Source organism: Heterocephalus glaber, unplaced genomic scaffold (assembly GCF_053883595.1).
Source record: "Heterocephalus glaber isolate CG9 unplaced genomic scaffold, H.glaber_assembly_v1.0 deba00001146, whole genome shotgun sequence".
Classification (NCBI taxonomy): domain Eukaryota; kingdom Metazoa; phylum Chordata; class Mammalia; order Rodentia; family Bathyergidae; genus Heterocephalus; species Heterocephalus glaber.
The window spans coordinates 147,645-166,169 of NW_028258203.1; the positions used below are offsets into that span (position 1 = coordinate 147,645).

At 37.9% G+C, this 18,525-nt stretch overlaps 1 pseudogene across 1 annotated transcript in view; it reads right to left on the reverse strand.

Annotated features, from left to right (window-relative positions):
* Positions 1-1,184: 1,184 nt before the first annotated feature.
* Positions 1,185-18,525, reverse strand: part of LOC106008702 (contactin-associated protein-like 3B) — a 100,495-nt pseudogene continuing 83,154 nt past the window's right edge. The window contains exon 12 of the transcript XR_015451055.1: positions 1,185-15,481. The product of XR_015451055.1 is annotated as a contactin-associated protein-like 3B (transcript). The remainder of the gene's footprint in view (positions 15,482-18,525) is intronic.

An 18,525-nucleotide genomic window follows, 5' to 3' on the forward strand; every position in this document is an offset into this window, starting at 1 on the left:
AAGTAAAATAAATAGGACACACATGTAAATACCGAATAGTTTCTCCAGTGTGTGAGAAACTGAAAGTGTAAATAAGGACTGAAAGATATGATAGATAATGTGAAATAGGAAGAAAAGGGGCAAAGGGGAAGTGGAGGGGTATGGGAAAAGAAAGAATGGAATAGAATTAATATGAGAAAATGAAAAAGTGGAAACAAAATCTTTGTAAATAGGGAGGAATGGAGGGGTAGAAGGGAGGGCAGGAGAAGGGGGAAAATATAATAACCAAGAGATCATGTAAAGGTGCAAATTTCCAATGATGAATGTCATTATGTTATATACCTAAAATGTACCGATAAAAGGATATATAAAGAAAAAAAATTTTTGTTTACCTTTTCACTGGTTGTCCCAGCCAATTCTTTGGGCAGACAGAAAGAGGCTGGGATCCCCAGACATGGTGCTGTCTGGCAACAAAACTGTTGTTGTATGACACTTAAAAAGCCAGTGTTCATGACCATGGCTATTTCTAAACAGTGGTGAGCTCAATACAAGTACTTTACCAGATTGAATATATGCTGCTATAGTTTAGACCCTGGACATCCCCCAAAGGCCTGTGTGTAAAAGGCTTGGTCCTCTTTGTGGAACTATGGAAGGTACTGCAAAGGGTAAGTGGTGTGACCTACTGAGAGGTTTTGGGTAATTCTTTGAAAGAATTAGGGGGCACCAGTCTCTTCCTAGCTCTCTCAGCTTTCCAGCCATTAGGAAAAGAGGTTGCTCCACCATGCACTCCCACCATGACATACTGTCCTGCCACAGGCCCAGAAGGAACAAGGCCTACAGACCACAGATGGAAACCTCTAGAACCAGAAGCCAAAATAAGCTTTTTTTATGAATGTTTTATCTCAGGGTTTTGTTACACTAACAGAAAGTGAAGACATCTGTACTCTGTATTCAGAGATCTGTAGCCCTGGAAAAGATTTCTAAGGTAGTTTCTAGGTTCCATGTTTAAAATAAATAGTTTACATAAACTCTGCTGCATAACAATTTTAAGCATATTTTATCTTTTAAATGCATGTACCACCATGATTCAGAGCTGCCTGACAGCAAGATATATGAATTATAGCCCTTCATGAAAGTGTTAAGAGCAAAATAAAAGATAGGTGATGTTCCAGAATTGTGGAAAGAAACACACAGAGACGTAGAAGTTGGGTAAAAAAACAAATTTACTCACAAGCGGACAGGACTGCCAGAAACTGGTCTGGTCAGAGTCTGCACCCTGTGTTCTTTGTCCATCACCTTTCATACTTTTGTCAGTCATTATCTCATCTCTAGTGGTCTTTGTTAAGTAAATAAAGTTCCAATTTCTGTTTAATGGTTAGACACAGGTGGTTTCTGTCACTGAGTACAGTCCTAAACACATGACAGTTAAGGCACATATATCACAAGTTTGTCCAAGGATTCCTACTTGGTTCTTCAGAGCTAGGATGCTATCTATAGTGGAGCTACAGATCAAAGGAGCTATATAATCTTCACTTTAAACAACAAAAGCAATGGGCTAAGGCAAGCTTTTAAAGGGGTACACTAACTATTTTGCTTCCACAACTATTTTAATATCTAATCTACTAAATTTACTTTAAAACTTTCCCCTATCATTCCTCCCTTTGTCTACTTTGGGATAAATCTTCTATCCATAGTATGTTTTATCTAACTTATCTGTATTTCTTAATACTAGCATTTGATAGTGTTCAGCAGCAGCAATACTCTGCTGTATAAATCTTGAGATCCATTGAATAACACAAGGACCAAGCATTAATACTAATATTGTAACAAGAAGGGGACTCAGAAGAGGTCCTATCCAAGGTTTTTATCCTGCCCAAGTAAAATTAATCCCATAAGATGGCTCTCATACCAAATTTCTCATTAAGAGCTTTGAACCGATCTTTCAGTTTGTCTAGTGATTCTTGTACTACACCAGATTCATTAGCATAATAACAACATTTTTACCAAGGAATAAGCAAGTCCCTCCTTTCTGCACTGTTAGCAAATTGAGAGCATGCCTACTTTGTAGCACCACATTGGCTAAAGAATCTAACTGGGTTTTTAAAGCCTGAAGTGTATCTCAAATTTCCTCAAGATCTTTTTTTTCATTTCTTGTCCTAATGAAATATATTACTCCTTGTAGCAAAATGGGATCCCATGGGGCTGGCATATACATAGACATAGGATTACATTGACCTTGTTTACAATTGTTACAATTACCAATGGCTCATCCAACAAGGGAGCTGTTGATCCAAACTTGTGTTTTCTCTTTGCAATATAATTTTTCTTTTGAATAGTCCCCACAGTCAGAAGTTATCCCAGGCCCCACATAATGTTCCTTTAGGCAGGCATCCAAGAGCATCATAAAAGGAGAGCCCTCTGGTTTTCATTTTACCATTTTAAAAGTTACATATTGTTCATCAAACTTTTTATCACTAGGCTTAAACATCCACAGTTTGAAAACAAAGAAACTCAGAGCAGTAACTATCTGGCATAGCACAAGAGTCCTTGCTGCCTTTCCTGGTGCTCCCATTCTTCAGCCATGCATTGACTCATCAGCCTCTGGAGTGGTGAGAGCAGGGCTTTGAGTACGTTGTCTTTCTTGGCTTTCAGCATCAGCTTTATTGTTACCGTGTGTAATGAAGTTTTTGTTTTTCTGATGTCCTGAACAATGTATTAATGTGACTTTGCTAGGTTCCCACATTGCCTCTAGCAACTGTACAATTTTCTGTCTATTTTTTATTTGCATCCCTTCTGCTGTGAGAAGACCTTGCTCTTGATGAATCATGCCATGGAGCAAATGCATAATGAGAGTCTGTATATATATATTTACCTTTTTACCCTTTGTCCATCGGAGTGCTTGTATGAGTGCCCAGAGGCCATTGTACTGACCAGCCAAAAGGATGGGGCCCAGGCTAGGATCACCTCATCCTTTGTGGTTAGTGTATATCCAGCATGGTGAATCTCATCTTCCATGAAGCTGCTCCCATCCGTGAACAGGACGAGGTCAGCATCAGACAAGGGTGTCACTTGCAGATCAGGGCAGCTGGAAAAGAGCTCATTGGTGACACTCAAGCAGAAGTGATCAGGAGGGCCTGTCTCCATGGTCAAGAAGGTAGCAGGGTTTAAAGTTTTTACAGAAAAAAACCACAAGTGAGGATTCTCACAGAGAAGGGCTTGATACTGAGCAACCCAATTATTTGAGAGCCAATGATGTTCCCTTGAGTTCAGCAGTTCTAGTACCACGTGTGAAACCTGCACAGTCAGTCCCTGACCTAAAGTCAGCTTGTCTATTTCTTGAATCAACAGAATTGAAGTTGCTAAGGCCCCAAAACAATGAGGCAATCCTTTTGCTCCTGAATCTAAATTCTTAGACAAATATGCCACTGGTTGATTCCATGGGCCTACTTCTTGGGTCAACACTCCAAGGGCCACATGTTTTTTTTTCAGTCATATATAGAGTAAAGGGCTGCTCTACATCTGGTATGCCTAGGGCTGGGGCAGCTGCCTAAGTCAATTTTAATTTTTTTAAAAAGCTTCCTCCTGTTCTACAGTCCAATGCAGATGATTCTCCTCTTGTCCCTTTAGGGCTTCATAAAGGAGTTTAGAGATTCCTGTAAAACCTGGAATCCAAATTTTACAGAAGCCTGCCACCCCAAGAAACTCTCTCAGCTGCTTCTTTGTTTGGGGCTTAGGGATAGCACTAATAACCTTTCACTTCCTAGCAATGCATACCCTGTGTTATTTGAAATCCTAAATATTTAACATGCTGTACACAAATCTGGGCTTTTTCCTATGATTCCTTATATCCAGTTTTCTTGTAAGTGTAGCAACAACTTTTTGGTGACTTCCCAGCACTGTTCTTGGGTTGGGCTGCATAACAGTAAGTTAGCCACATACTACAGTAGGACACAGATATATTGTTCCACGGGGAAGGCAAGCAAGTCCTTGGCTAGGGCTTCCCCATAAAGAGTAGGTGAGTTTTAAATCCCTGTGGCAAACTGGTCCAAGTAAACTGGGTCTTTTTTTTCATCACTTGGGTCCTCCCATTCAAATGCAAAGATGGGTTGACTAAGGGGAGTGATGCAAAGGCAAAAGAAGGCATCTCTTAAGTCCAAACAAGTAAACCATGCTGCCTCTATTAGACCCAGCAAAGTATAAGGGTCAGGGACCACTGGGTGCAGTGTTACTGTTCTGTCATTTACAGCCCATAGATCTTGCACTGGCCTATAGTCACCATCAGGTTTTCAAACGGGCAGCCAAGCGGTGTTCCTAGGTGACTTACATTCTCTTATAAATCCAAATTCCTTTAGTCTCATGATATGGGGGTTGATTCCAACTCGGGCTTACCTGGATATTGGGTATTATTTTAGAGCAATGGGGGTTGAATTGTCTTCTAATTCTATAACTATAGGTGAAGGATTCCTAGCTAAGCCTGGGGGTGATTCCTTTGCCCATACTCCAGGAAATATAGTTTTTAACTCTTGCAGAGCCTGGCAAACATCATCCACATAGTAACACTGCCATTCATCCTTCCTTTTAGTAGTTACCATCATGACGAGATCTCTTCCTGGGTCTAAATGCAGAGATGCATTTCCTCATTGGGTGAAAAGTATTTTAGCTCCCAATTTAGATAATAAATCTCTTCCTAGTAAGGGGATAGGACATTCTGGCATATATGAAAATTCATGTTTCACTTTATGTCCTCCAATTTCACATGTCCTTTCCTAGCAGAACTGGAGCTTTTCCGAAATTCCGGTGGCACCAATCACTTGGATGCACTTTCTGCTCAGAGGGGCAACTGGAGCTGTTGCTACTGAATGTTCTGTTCCACTATCCACCATAAGGACATACTTTGGCCCCCTATCTTTATATCAACCATGGGCTCGTGGGGGCCTAGCTGCATTGAGCCTGGTCTGTCTCAGTCACTGTCTTCCATCACAGGCAACAATGCGCCAGTATCCTTCCTTTCCTTTAAGTCCTGCTTTTTCTTTTCCTTGAGCCTTGGGCACTTATTCTTATGGTGTCCTTTCTCTTTACAATATGCACACTGGTAAAACTCTAAGTCTCTATACCTAAAGCCTTTTTTCTGCTTTCCCTCTGGTTTCATTCCCTGTCTTTTTCTCTCTCCCTCTCTTCCTTGGCTCCCATAGCCATTGTTTTCCTGTCATCTCACTCATCTTTCTTTCTTGCTCACTGTCTCTCTCTCACTGACTCTCTGTTCACATATACTTTCCTAGCTAATTGCAGCAGTTGTATTATATTCATGCCTTCCCAAGTCTCTTGTTTCTGAATCTTCCTTCTAATGCCTGGAGCTGACTGAGTTACAAAGGTCGTATTGCTTAACTGACAGTTATCTGGAACAGCAGGGTCTAATGGTGTGTATATTCTGTAGACCTCGTGAAGCCACTCATAAAATTTCCCAGGCCTCTTGCTTGTATCCTAGTCAGAAGGGCCGTCCAGTGACTTCTTAAGCTCTCCTGGCCTACTGGGGTATTGGGATTCCAATTGGGCCACATATTTACTGGAAACTGCTGCTCATATCAAGCGTCTGGATTTTGAATAGCACCCGACATTCTAGTGGCATTAACTTTTTCATTTTTCCTAAAACTCTCTGTATTTTTTAGAGGTTAACAAAGTTCTACAAAGTTTTTCACAATCCTCCCAATTAAGACAATGGATAACAAAGATGGAATCAAATAATTGAAGCATTTTGGAGGGGTCATGGCAGAGAATAAATGACTTTTTTCTCTGGACCAAGCCTCCTTTTGTCCTTTAAGTCAAATCTCAAATACTGCATCTTGGTCTGACATATTTGTGCCTTTTTCCAACAGTTTTTTTTTTAACTCACTATAAAGGAGGAGGTCATATTGTAACCTGTTGGCTCTTAAACTCTTTGAAGATGACTGATGCGCACATATTAGTAACATACTTAGAATTTAACCCTTTGATGACAACTAATGTAAACATATTTAAACTTTTCATAACAAACTTGAAACCAACAATCATACTTTTTTTTTGTTAAATCACTTTTGTATATCTTTTGACATACCTAAACCTTCCAGTCTTATATATCTCTTTTATCTTTCTAACAAGACAAACATACAAAATTTCTTACATCAAAATTGCATCCCTTTTTATAGCTTTTTAATATTTTTTTATCTCACTTACTATAGACCTTTTGTCACAAACTTGTCTTTAGCTGTTAAAATTTTAAAGTGTCCTGTTTTTGTTCTCAGATTTTTTACACTTTAAATTTGGTTGGCTGCCAATAGAGCAGTAGTGACCTTGAATTTTTTTAATTGACAAAGTACAGAAAAGAGCAAGTTAACCCTATAATTACAATTAAAGAATTTGAAATGTACAAGAAATATTTTAAGCACACCAATTAAACATCAATTCAAACTGAAACACAGATACATTTATCAATTAGTTAAAATTTGTAACTTGATTTCTCTTGTAAAATTTCTTACTTTCTCTGGATTTGTTTTATGCCCTTCAGAGCTTTCTTAGCTGTTTTCAATCCATTACTTATTTTCTCTTTTCAATTCCTTTATCCAACTTGAGTGCAAGCCCTATTCAATCTGCTCTGAGTCTGACCACAGCACCCACCCTCTGGTGGACTAAAGTCAAGCAGTTCTCAGGCTTGTGTCCCCACCTCCTCTGAATCTGTCAATTTAGCAACACAAAAGGAGGGGGAAAATCTAAATTCTCTTGGTCTGGATCTGAAAGGACCAATTTCTTTCCAGCATGGTCCTCTTTCTGATGGAGGCCCAGGATATTGTTTTTTGCTTCCAGGGCGCACATATGAAGGTAAGGAGGCATTCTGTGACACAAGTTGAGCCATGAATCAATATAGAGAAATTTATCTGGATGTTCCCATCCAGGGGCAGTGATTGTTAGCCAGATGGACCAAATGAGACCTTCATCTAGGGATCTCTCAGTTGACCCAGCTGGGCAAAGCATAGGCCATTCTAACTCACAAAAGGCTCTAAGTTTTGGGGTTTCATCTTAATGCCATAATTTCCATTAAAACCTTTCTTAAAATTCCTAACCATGCATTCCAAAACAGTAGGATGAGATATTTCTGTCCCCACGATTGGCCGATCAGAGTGTTGGTGTGTGTGGGGGTACCCTTGTATGGAGACGCAAGACAAACAAAGGTGGGGATCACTCACTTGCCTGCCTGGCTGCAGGCTTCTCAGACACTTTAAGGTCCATTCAGGCTAAGGTGTGCTGTAGCATAAGCTCACTGCTGTGCCTTTGTTAAACACAGCCACAAAATCTCACACAAATTCTGCGACTCTGGGGAGGACTCTTTAAGCTCAAGCACTTCCTCCCTTTGTCGTGTTCTGCAGCTTGTTCCACACACTCTCCCATCCAGAACTCTTTCATTCACACATTTATTCAGAAGTTATCACATTCCCTCCCAGTGACCCCCAACTGTAACCAAAACAAATGAAAGAAGCTACCTCCCCAAATGGCAAAGCACAAGGGGTGATCAGGCCCCTGCATTGTTTGTCCAAAGTTCACAAAGTGAACCAAAACAAATGGGAAGAGCAACCTCCCCAAATGGCAAAGCACAAGAGATGATCAGGCCCCTGTGCTGTATTTGCCCAAAGTTACAGAATACAAATTCACAAAGTGAAACCAAAGCAAAACCAAAAGTTAACAACTAGGGGATTTCTCAGCGTTTCTCATCAAGCAAAGGAAAGAGACAGATGAGACACCAAAAGCAGCAGCCCTCCTTCTGTTGTCTTCTGTCTTGGTTTGGGGTGATCTGACACTGGGGAGCAGGTCTCTGTGTCCTGTTGGGGAGCCTAGGAAATTAGTTCCAGGGGTGTGCCATTCCCCTTGAGGAGGCAAAGAGCTACTCCCTCTGGTGGAGTTCAGGCCGATGCCCAAAAGGGCCACTTCTTTCCCAATTCCCAGTCAGGGAACCAAATGTTCCAGAATCACAGAAAGAAATGTACAGAGACACAGAAGTTGGGTAAAAAAACAAAGGTCTTCACACACTAGCAGGCAGGACTGCCAAAAACTGGTCTGGTCAGAGTCTGTACCCTGTGTTCTTTGTCCATCACCTTTCATACTTTTGTAAGTCATTATCTCATCCCTAGTGGTCTTTTTTAAGTAAATAAAGTTCCAATTCCTGTTTAATGGTTAGACACAGGTGGTTTCTGTCACTGATTACAGTCCTAAACACATGACAGTTAAGGCACATACATCACAAATTTGTTCAAGGATTCCCACTTTGTTCTTCAGAGCTAGGATGTTATCTATAGTGGAGCTACAGATCAAAGGAGTTATATAACCTTCACTTTAAACAACAAAAGCAATGGGCTAAGGCAAACTTTTAAAGGGATTCACTACCTATTTTGCTTTCATAACTACTTCAATAGCTAATCTGCTAACCTTACTTTAAAACTTTTCCCTATCAGTGATAGGAATAGGGAGATAGGATTTGTGGAGATTGGAAGGTGTCTGAAAATGAAGAGGGGACAAAAACAGCAAGTAAAAAGGATCAAGGTGTGATATGTGTATGTACCAATTGCCCACGATGAATGTATTTGTTATGCATCACAAGCATATTCTAATAAAAAAAATCTTCCTTTGAATATGCATGGAAGTCTAAAAAATATTGATTGAACCATAGCATGAACTAAGAAAATATCATTGCAAATCTGAGGGGACATGGACAAGCCACTCCTTTAAACAGGACAATGTGGAAAGTTTGTTAAAAATCTTAGTAGGTGTTGCAAGAGGATTGGTGTTAATTCCTTTGTAAACATTTGATAGAATTCACAAGTGAGATCATCAGTTTTTAGTCTTTTATTTGTGGATATTTTTAGTTTATTATTTCAATCTCTTCTTGTTATATGCCTTGTTATATTTTTTTATTTGTGTAGGAGTCAGTTTTAGTAATTTCTGTATGTCTAAAAAATTTTTCATCTCCTCTAGTTTACCTAGTTCATTGGCATTGCCTTTGTTCATAGTGTGATCTTTCAACTACCTTGTGTTTTGGTGAGGTCAGTACAGATGCAACTGCTCTTTGATATTTAACTTCTTTTCTTAGGCAGTCTAGCTAAAGGTTTGTCAATTTTGTTAAAATTTTTAAAGACCTAGCTTTTGATTTCATTAGGTTTTTAAAATTATTTTTCACTTTTAGAATTTTTCACCACTCTGAACTTTATTACATCCTTCCTTCTGCTACTTTGGGATTAGCTTTTTCTTTTCTTTTCCTAGGTTTTAGTATGAAAAATGGAAATTACTTATTTAAGATCTGTCATCTTTTTAAAATGGTATTTACAGCTATAAATTCATCTCCAGCCACTTCTTTTACTGCATCCCATAAATTTTAGTATATAGTGCTTTAGCTTTCATTCATTTCAAATTATTTTCTAATTTTATATATGACTTCTTCTCTATCCATTTATTGTTTAAGAGTACAGAGGTACCTCCATTCACAAACTTAATTCATTCTATGATACTGGTCATCAACAAAATTGGTCAAAAACTGAATAAAATTTCCCTATAAGATTCAATCTCACCTGATGCAGAATTTGAGAATGGAAACAAAATTTTTCAGAAAGCTTCTGTTCAGAGAACTGAATTATTCATGAATAGAAGGGTTTGTGAACCAAAATATCACTGTATATTGTTTAATCTCCATGTATTTAAAATATTTCTAGTTTACCTTCTGCTATTTATTTCTAGTTTTTATTCCCTTGTGATCAAAGAACAAGCTTGTTGTGATTTCAATTCTTTTCTAGGTATTTAAACTTGTTTTGTGTCCTGACTTATGGTCTATCCTCAGGGATGTTCTGTGTGTTTCATCGTAATGTATATTTGCTGTTTCTGTAGAGGGCTGGCTGTAAGTTAACTTGTTTTATAATTTTAATCTAGTCTTCTAGTTTCTTGGTGATCTTCTGTCTAATTGTTCTATGATAGAAAGTATTAATGTCTCCATTTATGGTAGCACTATATCTCCTTGCAGTTTTAGCAGTTTTGGTTTCATGTATTCGAGGCTCTGATATTACGTGCATTGATATTTATAATTGCTATATCTTCATGATAATTGATGCTTCTGATCTTATGTAATGTTCTTTCTTTGTCTATCAAAACAATATTTTTCTTATAAACTTTTGCTATCATAGGCTCTTTTGCTGTCTTATGGTAGGTCTGCATGGATATCATTCATTACTCTCAACCTGTCTTTGTCCTTGGGTCTAAAGGGAGCCTATTTTACACAGCAGATAGTTGAGTCTTACTTTATAGTCCCTATGTTGATTTCTGCCAATTAATATATTTACATTTGATCTAAATATTGATAAAGTAAGACACTTATCATTTTGCTATTTTTATATGTCTTATATATCATTTTGTTCCTCAATTTCTCCATCATTGTGTTCTTTTATGTTAGTTGAATACTTTCTATTCTATCATTTAAATTATCTTGTTATTTATTTACCACATTCTTATTATGTACTGATTTTGTGAGTGAGTGCCTCACATTTATAATCAACATGTTAACTTATGATGATCTAATTTATATTGCTATCACCTGATTTCAGTGGTTGCAAACATTTGTTCCCTCGTAGCTTTGTCCCTCATTCCTGCATACTATTGTTACCAAGTACATCACTATACATTGTGGGACTAAGACTGTGATTTTATAATTGATGTTTTATGCAGTTAGACTTTAAATAAGATAATAAACAAGGGGTTACAAACAATACATTACAGTCTCTATATACAGCCTTTTGTATTTACCTAAGTAGTTGCCTTTACCAGCATTTTTTATTTTTTCATGTGAGTTCAATTTACCATCCAGCATCTTTTCATTTCAGCCCAAACGACTCCCTGTTGTATTTTGTCAGGGGCAGGTCTGATATTGACAAACTCTATGTTTTTGTTTATGGGGGTATGTTTGATTTCTCCTTCATTATTAAAGAATAGTTTTTTCCAGATATAGAATTTTTGATTGACAAGTATTTTTCTTCCAGAACTTTGAATGTGTGGTGCTACAACATTTTGTCCTTCATGGTTTCTGATGAGAAATCAGCTGAACTCTTATTAATAAAACTTCATGCATAAAAAAATCACTTATTTGTTGCTTTCTCAGTTCTCTTTGTCTTTAAACAGTTTCTGTGTAATGTGTCAAGGTATACTGTCTTTGGGCTTGTCACTTGAGGTTACCAAGTTTCTTAGATGTATAGGTTAATATTTTTCATCAACTTTGTTAATTTTGGGCCATTGTTTCTTCAGATATCCTTTCTGCCCTTCCTTTCTTCCCTCTTGTTCTTGGACCCTAGGTTTGCCTGTGTTCCTCAGCTTAATAGGGTCACCAGCTTTCTGGTGGTTTGATCATTTTTGTGCATTCCATATCCTTTCTGTTCTTCAGACTGAACAACATGGGGTTATATATCTTCAGGTGTTCTGATTTTTCCATCTGTTCAAAAGTGGTATTGAGTCCACTAGTAATTTCTTCATTTAAATTGTTTTTCTTTGGAACTCTGGAATTTCTATTTGTTTTCTTTTTTATAATTTCTGTTAATTTATCAATATTTCCTCTTTGGTAAAATACTATTTTAATACTTTTCTAGAATTATTTAAACATTGTTTCTTCTGGTTCTTTGAACATACTTAAAATAGTATTGGGCTTATGTCTCCCTACAAAACAATGTGCTGAAATTCTAAACCTCTGTACCTCAGAATGTGACTCTATTTAAAAATAGGCACATCCTAGGTGAAATTTGTGACACTGAGATGAAGTCATAGTGGAGTAGGGTGTGCTGCTAGTATTATGTGGTTAGTGTCATTTTAAGAGCATGAAGACAGAGACACAGGGAGGTCAGCACAGGGAAGTGGCATAAATGGTGCTATGCTGCTGCAACCCAGGGCATGCCAGTGCTGGCCAGCAGTCACCAGAATCTATAAAAAGGCAAAAAAAAATTGCTCTACTGGTTTCAGAGGGAGCAGAACAACTTGCTTTTATATTTCCCATCACTAGAACTGTGAGACAAGAAAGTTCTGCCATTGTGAGCCACCTAGAGAGTGGTTCTTTGTTGCAGCAGCTGTGGAAACACATGCAGACTGATTTCTGGTCTTTGTTCAGTAAATCCAGCATCTGAGCTTTGTCTGGGACCATTTCTATTTGCTGCTTTTTCCATTATGGTGGGTTATGCACTCTTGTTTCTCTGCACCTCTCATGATTCTTTGTTACACAGAGTGCTGAAAGTATTAGAATGTGGCAAGTCTGAAGATTAGATTCTCACCTATCCCTTTTGATTTGTTGTTTTTCCTGCTTATGGTAGTAGTGGCAATTTATATTTAGTGACTTTTCCAAAATAGCTTTGTAAGGTGTATATTCACTGCCAGATGTGTCCACTGCAGTCTTGGGATGCAGTGTTGTTTTGGGGAATCCTGTCAGCATGCAGGAGGCAGTGGGCACCCCTGCCTTGCCATTGAGGCAGCCAAAGGTAAGAGACTTGGTCTGCTCACATATTTCCTGGGCATTAGCACAGCCTTGGGAGCACACACCTTCTAGACTCCAGGAACTACTCACAGCTCTCATGGACATCTCATTCTTTGGCTTTCAATTTTAAGACTCTTGTTAGTCTGTTTCCCCTGTTGGCAATCATTGCCTCAGGTAGCAGTGATTTTTTTAAACTTTTGTCTGTAAAGCTTTTCCAAAACTCCCCCCACTAGAAGGGGTATTTAGCACTACAGCAGTTCTGAGCTCAGTGAAGCAAAGACCAGCCTTTGAATGTGATCTTCTAGGGGCCTTCAGACAGACAAATGTATGTTTTCTGAGGGCAAGATTTTGACAGAATTGTAGTTTCATTCTATTTCCACTGAGATTGGTTGCAAGACATTGGTTTCCAAAGCTACTGCTGAGCAGGGAAATGGAGGATAGGGCTAATTAAAGGGTAAATGCTATTGTTCTTATTCTCATCATTATAATTTCACTGTTTTTCTTCATTGTTCTTAATAAGATTAAGGCAGTTTTCTTAAATTCTCCCCAGGTGGTGATGATCCCTGGATTAATTTCTAGAGTTCTGGAAAAAAGTAATTCTGACAGTTTTTACTAGTATTATCATTTTTTTTAACCAAGGGAAAGGGAGAAAATTTGGAGTCAGTCTACCAACTTCTTTGAAGTCACTGCTACACTAGCTTTTAAATTCACCACTTTAGAAAGAGTTATTTTTATTCCATAGCTCTTGCTTATCCAAAAAAGCTCAGATAAAGTCCATCTGAATTACATACTTTTTAAAAAAATCTCTGCATTTATGAAATTATTATTTATATTATCGCTGTTTGAAATAAACTTTTTCTTTTTGTAATGGCAGCAATTCAAAGCAGAGTCCTGATTCTTATAGAAAACTATTTTTGAATAATGAATTATAATAACATTGTTTAAGTTTCATCACAAACAGATTTCATTCTTTACACTTCATATACTTTTTCCTTTTGTTCAGTCTACCACAAAGCTTGAAATTCATTTTCGTCTAACTTACCAGTAACTTGTACTGATATTAAATTGAGCTACTTGATGAATAATCATTGGATATTTAGATCATTTATAAGTAGTTTGATTAATTAATATAATTTAAAGTTCATTTATCTTTTCTTTTTACTTTTGTATACTACAGAGTCTACATATTTAAGCAATGCTAACAAATGTATTCATTTTTGCCACTTTAAGAAGTGTAAATGGGAGGTTGAGGGTGTAGAAAGATGTACTATGCATATTCATAGGGACCTTAATTCTGCTAAAAATGCTGGAGTGTGATGCACTGTTTATAGTTTTCCACTGTCCAACATCCTGTTGAAAGCAGAATTTAATTACTTTGATTAAAGTTTATCATTTACATAAGTGGTTGAAGGAACAACAATAAGAAATAAAACTGTGCTTGCTACAAAAAGACTAGTTTTGTCTCAAGATTCCTATACATTCTTAATACATTTTAAGAATTCAGAAGAACTTTCATTTATGTGTTTCAACTATCAATGTATATCATATTAGAAATGAGAATTGATAAAGTATTGTTTTATTCACTAATTTATTCAAAAAGAACAAAAATGAATAATTTCTTATTAATAGTTTCTTAGCATTACTATGAAATTAATTCTCACCTCCCAGGCCCCTTCAACATCAGACTTAGAGTATTTTTATAAAGTATCAGTTGTTTCTGGAATATTAAAGTGCATAATGAAACACAAAACTGAGGAGGTGAATTTATTTGGCTTAGATGCCATAGTTGGAAAAAGTATGAAAGATACTAACATCTTTGCAGACCTGTTCACTCATGAGGAGCCTGTTGTTTAGTTTACTGTTTATTGCCTTTGCCTACACCATAAATGGTGTGCTAGGTAGGTATTTTTGCACCTTAATAAAATACCACAAATTCAAATACTTAAAACAGAAACACCAGTTTACTATTTCCCATTCCTGGATGTCAAAAGTCCAGGCATAGCTCTGGTATCTACTTAGACTCACACAGGCAGATTTTATGGTTTTGGTCCAAAGCTCTCATGTGCTCAGAGGTGGAGTTTTTCAAAGGTGATAGGATCGTGGAGGTCATGGGGATTCACCCACGAATGGGCTCAGCAGCTCAGCATGCTGGTAGGAAACAGAGCCTGGTTAGAGGTGGCCACTGGGGCATAACCTGGAAGGGTGCCTCTCCCTCCCCAGCTCGTCCCTTCTCGCACATCTTCCCAACCACCATGGGGTGAACAGCTGTCCTCTACCCAAGCTCTTCCATCATGGTGTTTCTGCATTGGAGTCCACTGACTGTGGGCAAAAACCTCTAAAAACTATAAGGCCAAATAAATCTCTGCTTTTTAAAGTAGTGGGTATTGGATATTTTGTTCCAGCAATGAGGAAGTGACTAAGACAGTGTTCAAGGTGCTGGTAACACTGCATTCCTTCCTGGAGTCTCAAAGGAAAGAGTAGCTCTCAAGTTTATGGTTGATGCTGATTGACCTTTTGTGAAAAATCAGCTCCTAGGCAATTGTAGTGTAGGGAAAAGGGAAAGGGGATGTTACCAGAACCTCTGCAGTGAGTCCTAGTGTCCTGTGAGGCATGGCAGCACACAGCAAATTAACTTATTACGCAGGAAATGTAGAAAAATGAGACTTGGAGAAGAAGCTGAGCTTTGGGTTTGATCAGTGCTGCTCTTGGGGGGGGGGCAAAGATGAAAGCCCCCATCTTACCGCATCTTTTATTCAGTACATTGGGAGAAACTGATGTAACAAATGACTTGCGGAGAATTCAGTACATCAGATAAACAAAGCATAACAATCCAAGAACAATGAAGAACTGAGTAGATGTTTGTTCTTCCCAGGATGTTTTCAGCTGGTGTAATCTTGTCCTGGAGAATCACAGCATCACCAGATCACTGAGGTCTCAGTTGTGACCGGGAGCCGAAATGGAGTTATGTCTTGGAATTCCACAGCTGGCCTGTAGGCAGGAGAACTAGGCCTAATCAAATGGTTTTTCCCTAAAATTATGTAGCATTCCTCCCCACAATGTAGGATTGGAAAAATATTTCCTGCCTGGAATTCAGCAAGGGGTTGATCTCAGCCCCTAAGGCCACCCATGTTCCCTGGGTCCTAGCCTCCTCTTCTACCTTCAAAGCCTACAATGGTTGGTCAAGTGTCTCCTTTTTGACTCTCTCTGATCGCCAGCTTTACCTCCTCTCTGCAGCCTGTTTTGCTTCTTTTTCTTCTTTTTTAAGGGCTTCTGAGGTTACTTTGGGACTGTTAGACACCATTAGAACATCAGGGGAATCTCCCTATGTTAAAGTCAACTGATTACTAGCACTAATTCCATCTAGAAAGTTGCTTCACAAGAGGACCTAGAGTAGGGTTTTATTGACCACTCAGGGCACAGGGATCTTATGGAGACATCTTTTAGATTCCTGTCATAACAAAGTGTTCTTTTTTACTGGACTATGTAAATAGATAGTGAAAATCCTATGATTCGCTGAGGTAATGTTCTCTGATTTACATTGTCTTTATTAGTTTCTTCATTATTTAAGAAAACAAAATCTCCTTGCTGTTGAATGAGCCAGCTAAGGTTTTTTATAAACCTGTAACTCTCTGTTTGTTTGTACATGTTTTGTTTTCACTTTGATTGAATCTGTCGTTTCTCAGAATCCTATCTTAATTGAATAACCAAATCTCATCTGATACTTTTTAAAAAATTGCCTTCATAAAATCAGATTCTAAATATAATGAAAATAAATTAACTTCCTCAGAATATTTTTTGCACCTAAAACTCTGTGAATCTCCAGAAGACACCTCATGATTCACAGATTTGTTCTTTTACTTTGTAAAAATGGACACCAGAAAAAAATGATTTTTAAATATATTACTATTGATGAGTTTCATAGGAAGAGTTGTCAAATTAGAAAAGATGTTCAGTTCACCCCCTAAGTTAAACTTATTTGAATAACCTCTCTTAATGAACCATTTTAGAAATTATGTGCTTTGTGGTAGAGTCCAGGGACTGTCACCCCAAATCACGGCACCCTGATTTGCTGGTTATTTCAGATTAAAGGAATTTAGAGACCAGCAAACACTGGAAGAAGCTCTATTCTCACATCTTATCTTCCTAAAATCTGGACCTGCCAAAGAAGAAAACAGTTACCTCTGGTCCCTTCCCTGAGTTTTTGTTTCACTAAACTCATATTGGAGGAAGAAAGAATAAAGTATGTCAGCACCTGTGCAGAATTTTGTATGACAAAAGACTTTTGTCTTCTCAGTCCCATTCAATCAAGTCAAGCAAGGAGAATAATTTATAATTCACTTTCCCTGTTTCTGTAGCCCCTGTGGACTCTGTCTCAGCCCATTGTTTTTTCCAAGCCCTAAAATCATTTACCAGTTTCCTAAAAATTATCTACAGTCTTTAATGAGGAGATATAAGAGCTTATAGATCATGCTGGACTAGTTGCTCTGTGATTGTCTCCATGCAGGTAATAAGTTTGTGTATTTTTTCAATACTCTATCATAAATTTTTCCAGCAAATTAGTACAAGGCAATAAAACTTTTCCTTTTGCCTTTAAAATGAGAAGTCCCCAGAAATCTGTCAATGCTCTCACTTTCTGTAACGTATTTAACACCAGGGGAAATATAGAAATGAGTATGAAATAGTTCTGAGTTTTTCTATAGTTTCAGAGTTCAGTGCTGCTTCTAATATGCTCATGATATTAGAGAATGGTATTATTAGTGATAATTTATTGTTTTAAAATGCTTACTTGGTTAGATTTTTTTTTTTTTCATTTTGAATCTAACATTTTCTAGGCCAAGGGTTCTCAATTGAGTATGGATATCAGACTTACCTGTGAGTTTTTATAATAATAAAATTGTCTAAAGTTGCTCCAAATTTACTGAATCTTTTTATTTGGTATCTTGGTGTATTCATGGCATGTATCTCATGAGATATTTACATGGCAAGGTTTTGTTCTTTATATATTTATGTTCATCCATTTTATAGATGAGATAGAACCTTTTCTGTCTTTTAGAAATATGCTCAATTGGCATGCTTATAGATATTTTCTGAAACTTTTTGAGGAGATTGGCTTTATAATCTTGTTTTCCATTCTTGGAGTCATCCACATGTCCTTGTCAATAGTAACAGTCTTGTTTATGAACTCTGAACAGAACTTTCACATTTGAAAATTATTAGTACAAATAAACTGCAATCTCTTTAAATCTCCATTGTCCCGGCCCGCGGGTAAGTCAACGGAGACCCTAGAGGGGGAGTGAGAATGACAAAGGACAGGGGACACGAGAGATGGAGACAAGACAGGTTTCTGATCAAGTCTCGTTTATTGCGGAAGCTGCTACTGCATATATACCATAGGGCTAGAGGGAGGGAGCAAGGGGAGGGTACTGGGGCTACTTCCTTGTTGCTGGGTAGACTTGCAGCAGGCTTAGACATGCCCGTAAAAGGCACTCAAGAGTACTAGCGGGGGGGGGGGGGGGACAAGGCCCCCCACACTCCATCTTCTACAGATTTGTAACACTCCAGTAGGCTTTATTTTTTGTACAGGAGGAAAGGGAGAGGAAGGGGAAGTAAAAAATAATTAAGATGTGGTATGTACTTGCTCCAACTCCCCATTATGAATGTACTCATGTGCTACAAACATGTGCAGATAAAATAAAAACTTTTAAAATAAAATTATTATTCCTCCTGACTCTCCTCCCAATCCTAAACATACATACCTTGGAATTATTTTGCATGAAAGTACAGTAATTTGCATAAGTTCAGCCACAATCTCCTCTTGCCTTTAGTAGGGGGTACTTGTAACTGGAGAAATTGACTGTACCATGAAGCCTTACCCAGAATGTCGTGTTTGAGAATAATGCTCATGTAAACAGGCATGATCAGCAGTTTTTAATAAACTAAAGTTGACTCTATAGAACCAATGCTTTCGAAGTTCTCAGGAAAGCTGGGTCGGTACCCGACTTTGCAGAGCAGTGAGGAAGGAAGCTTTCTGC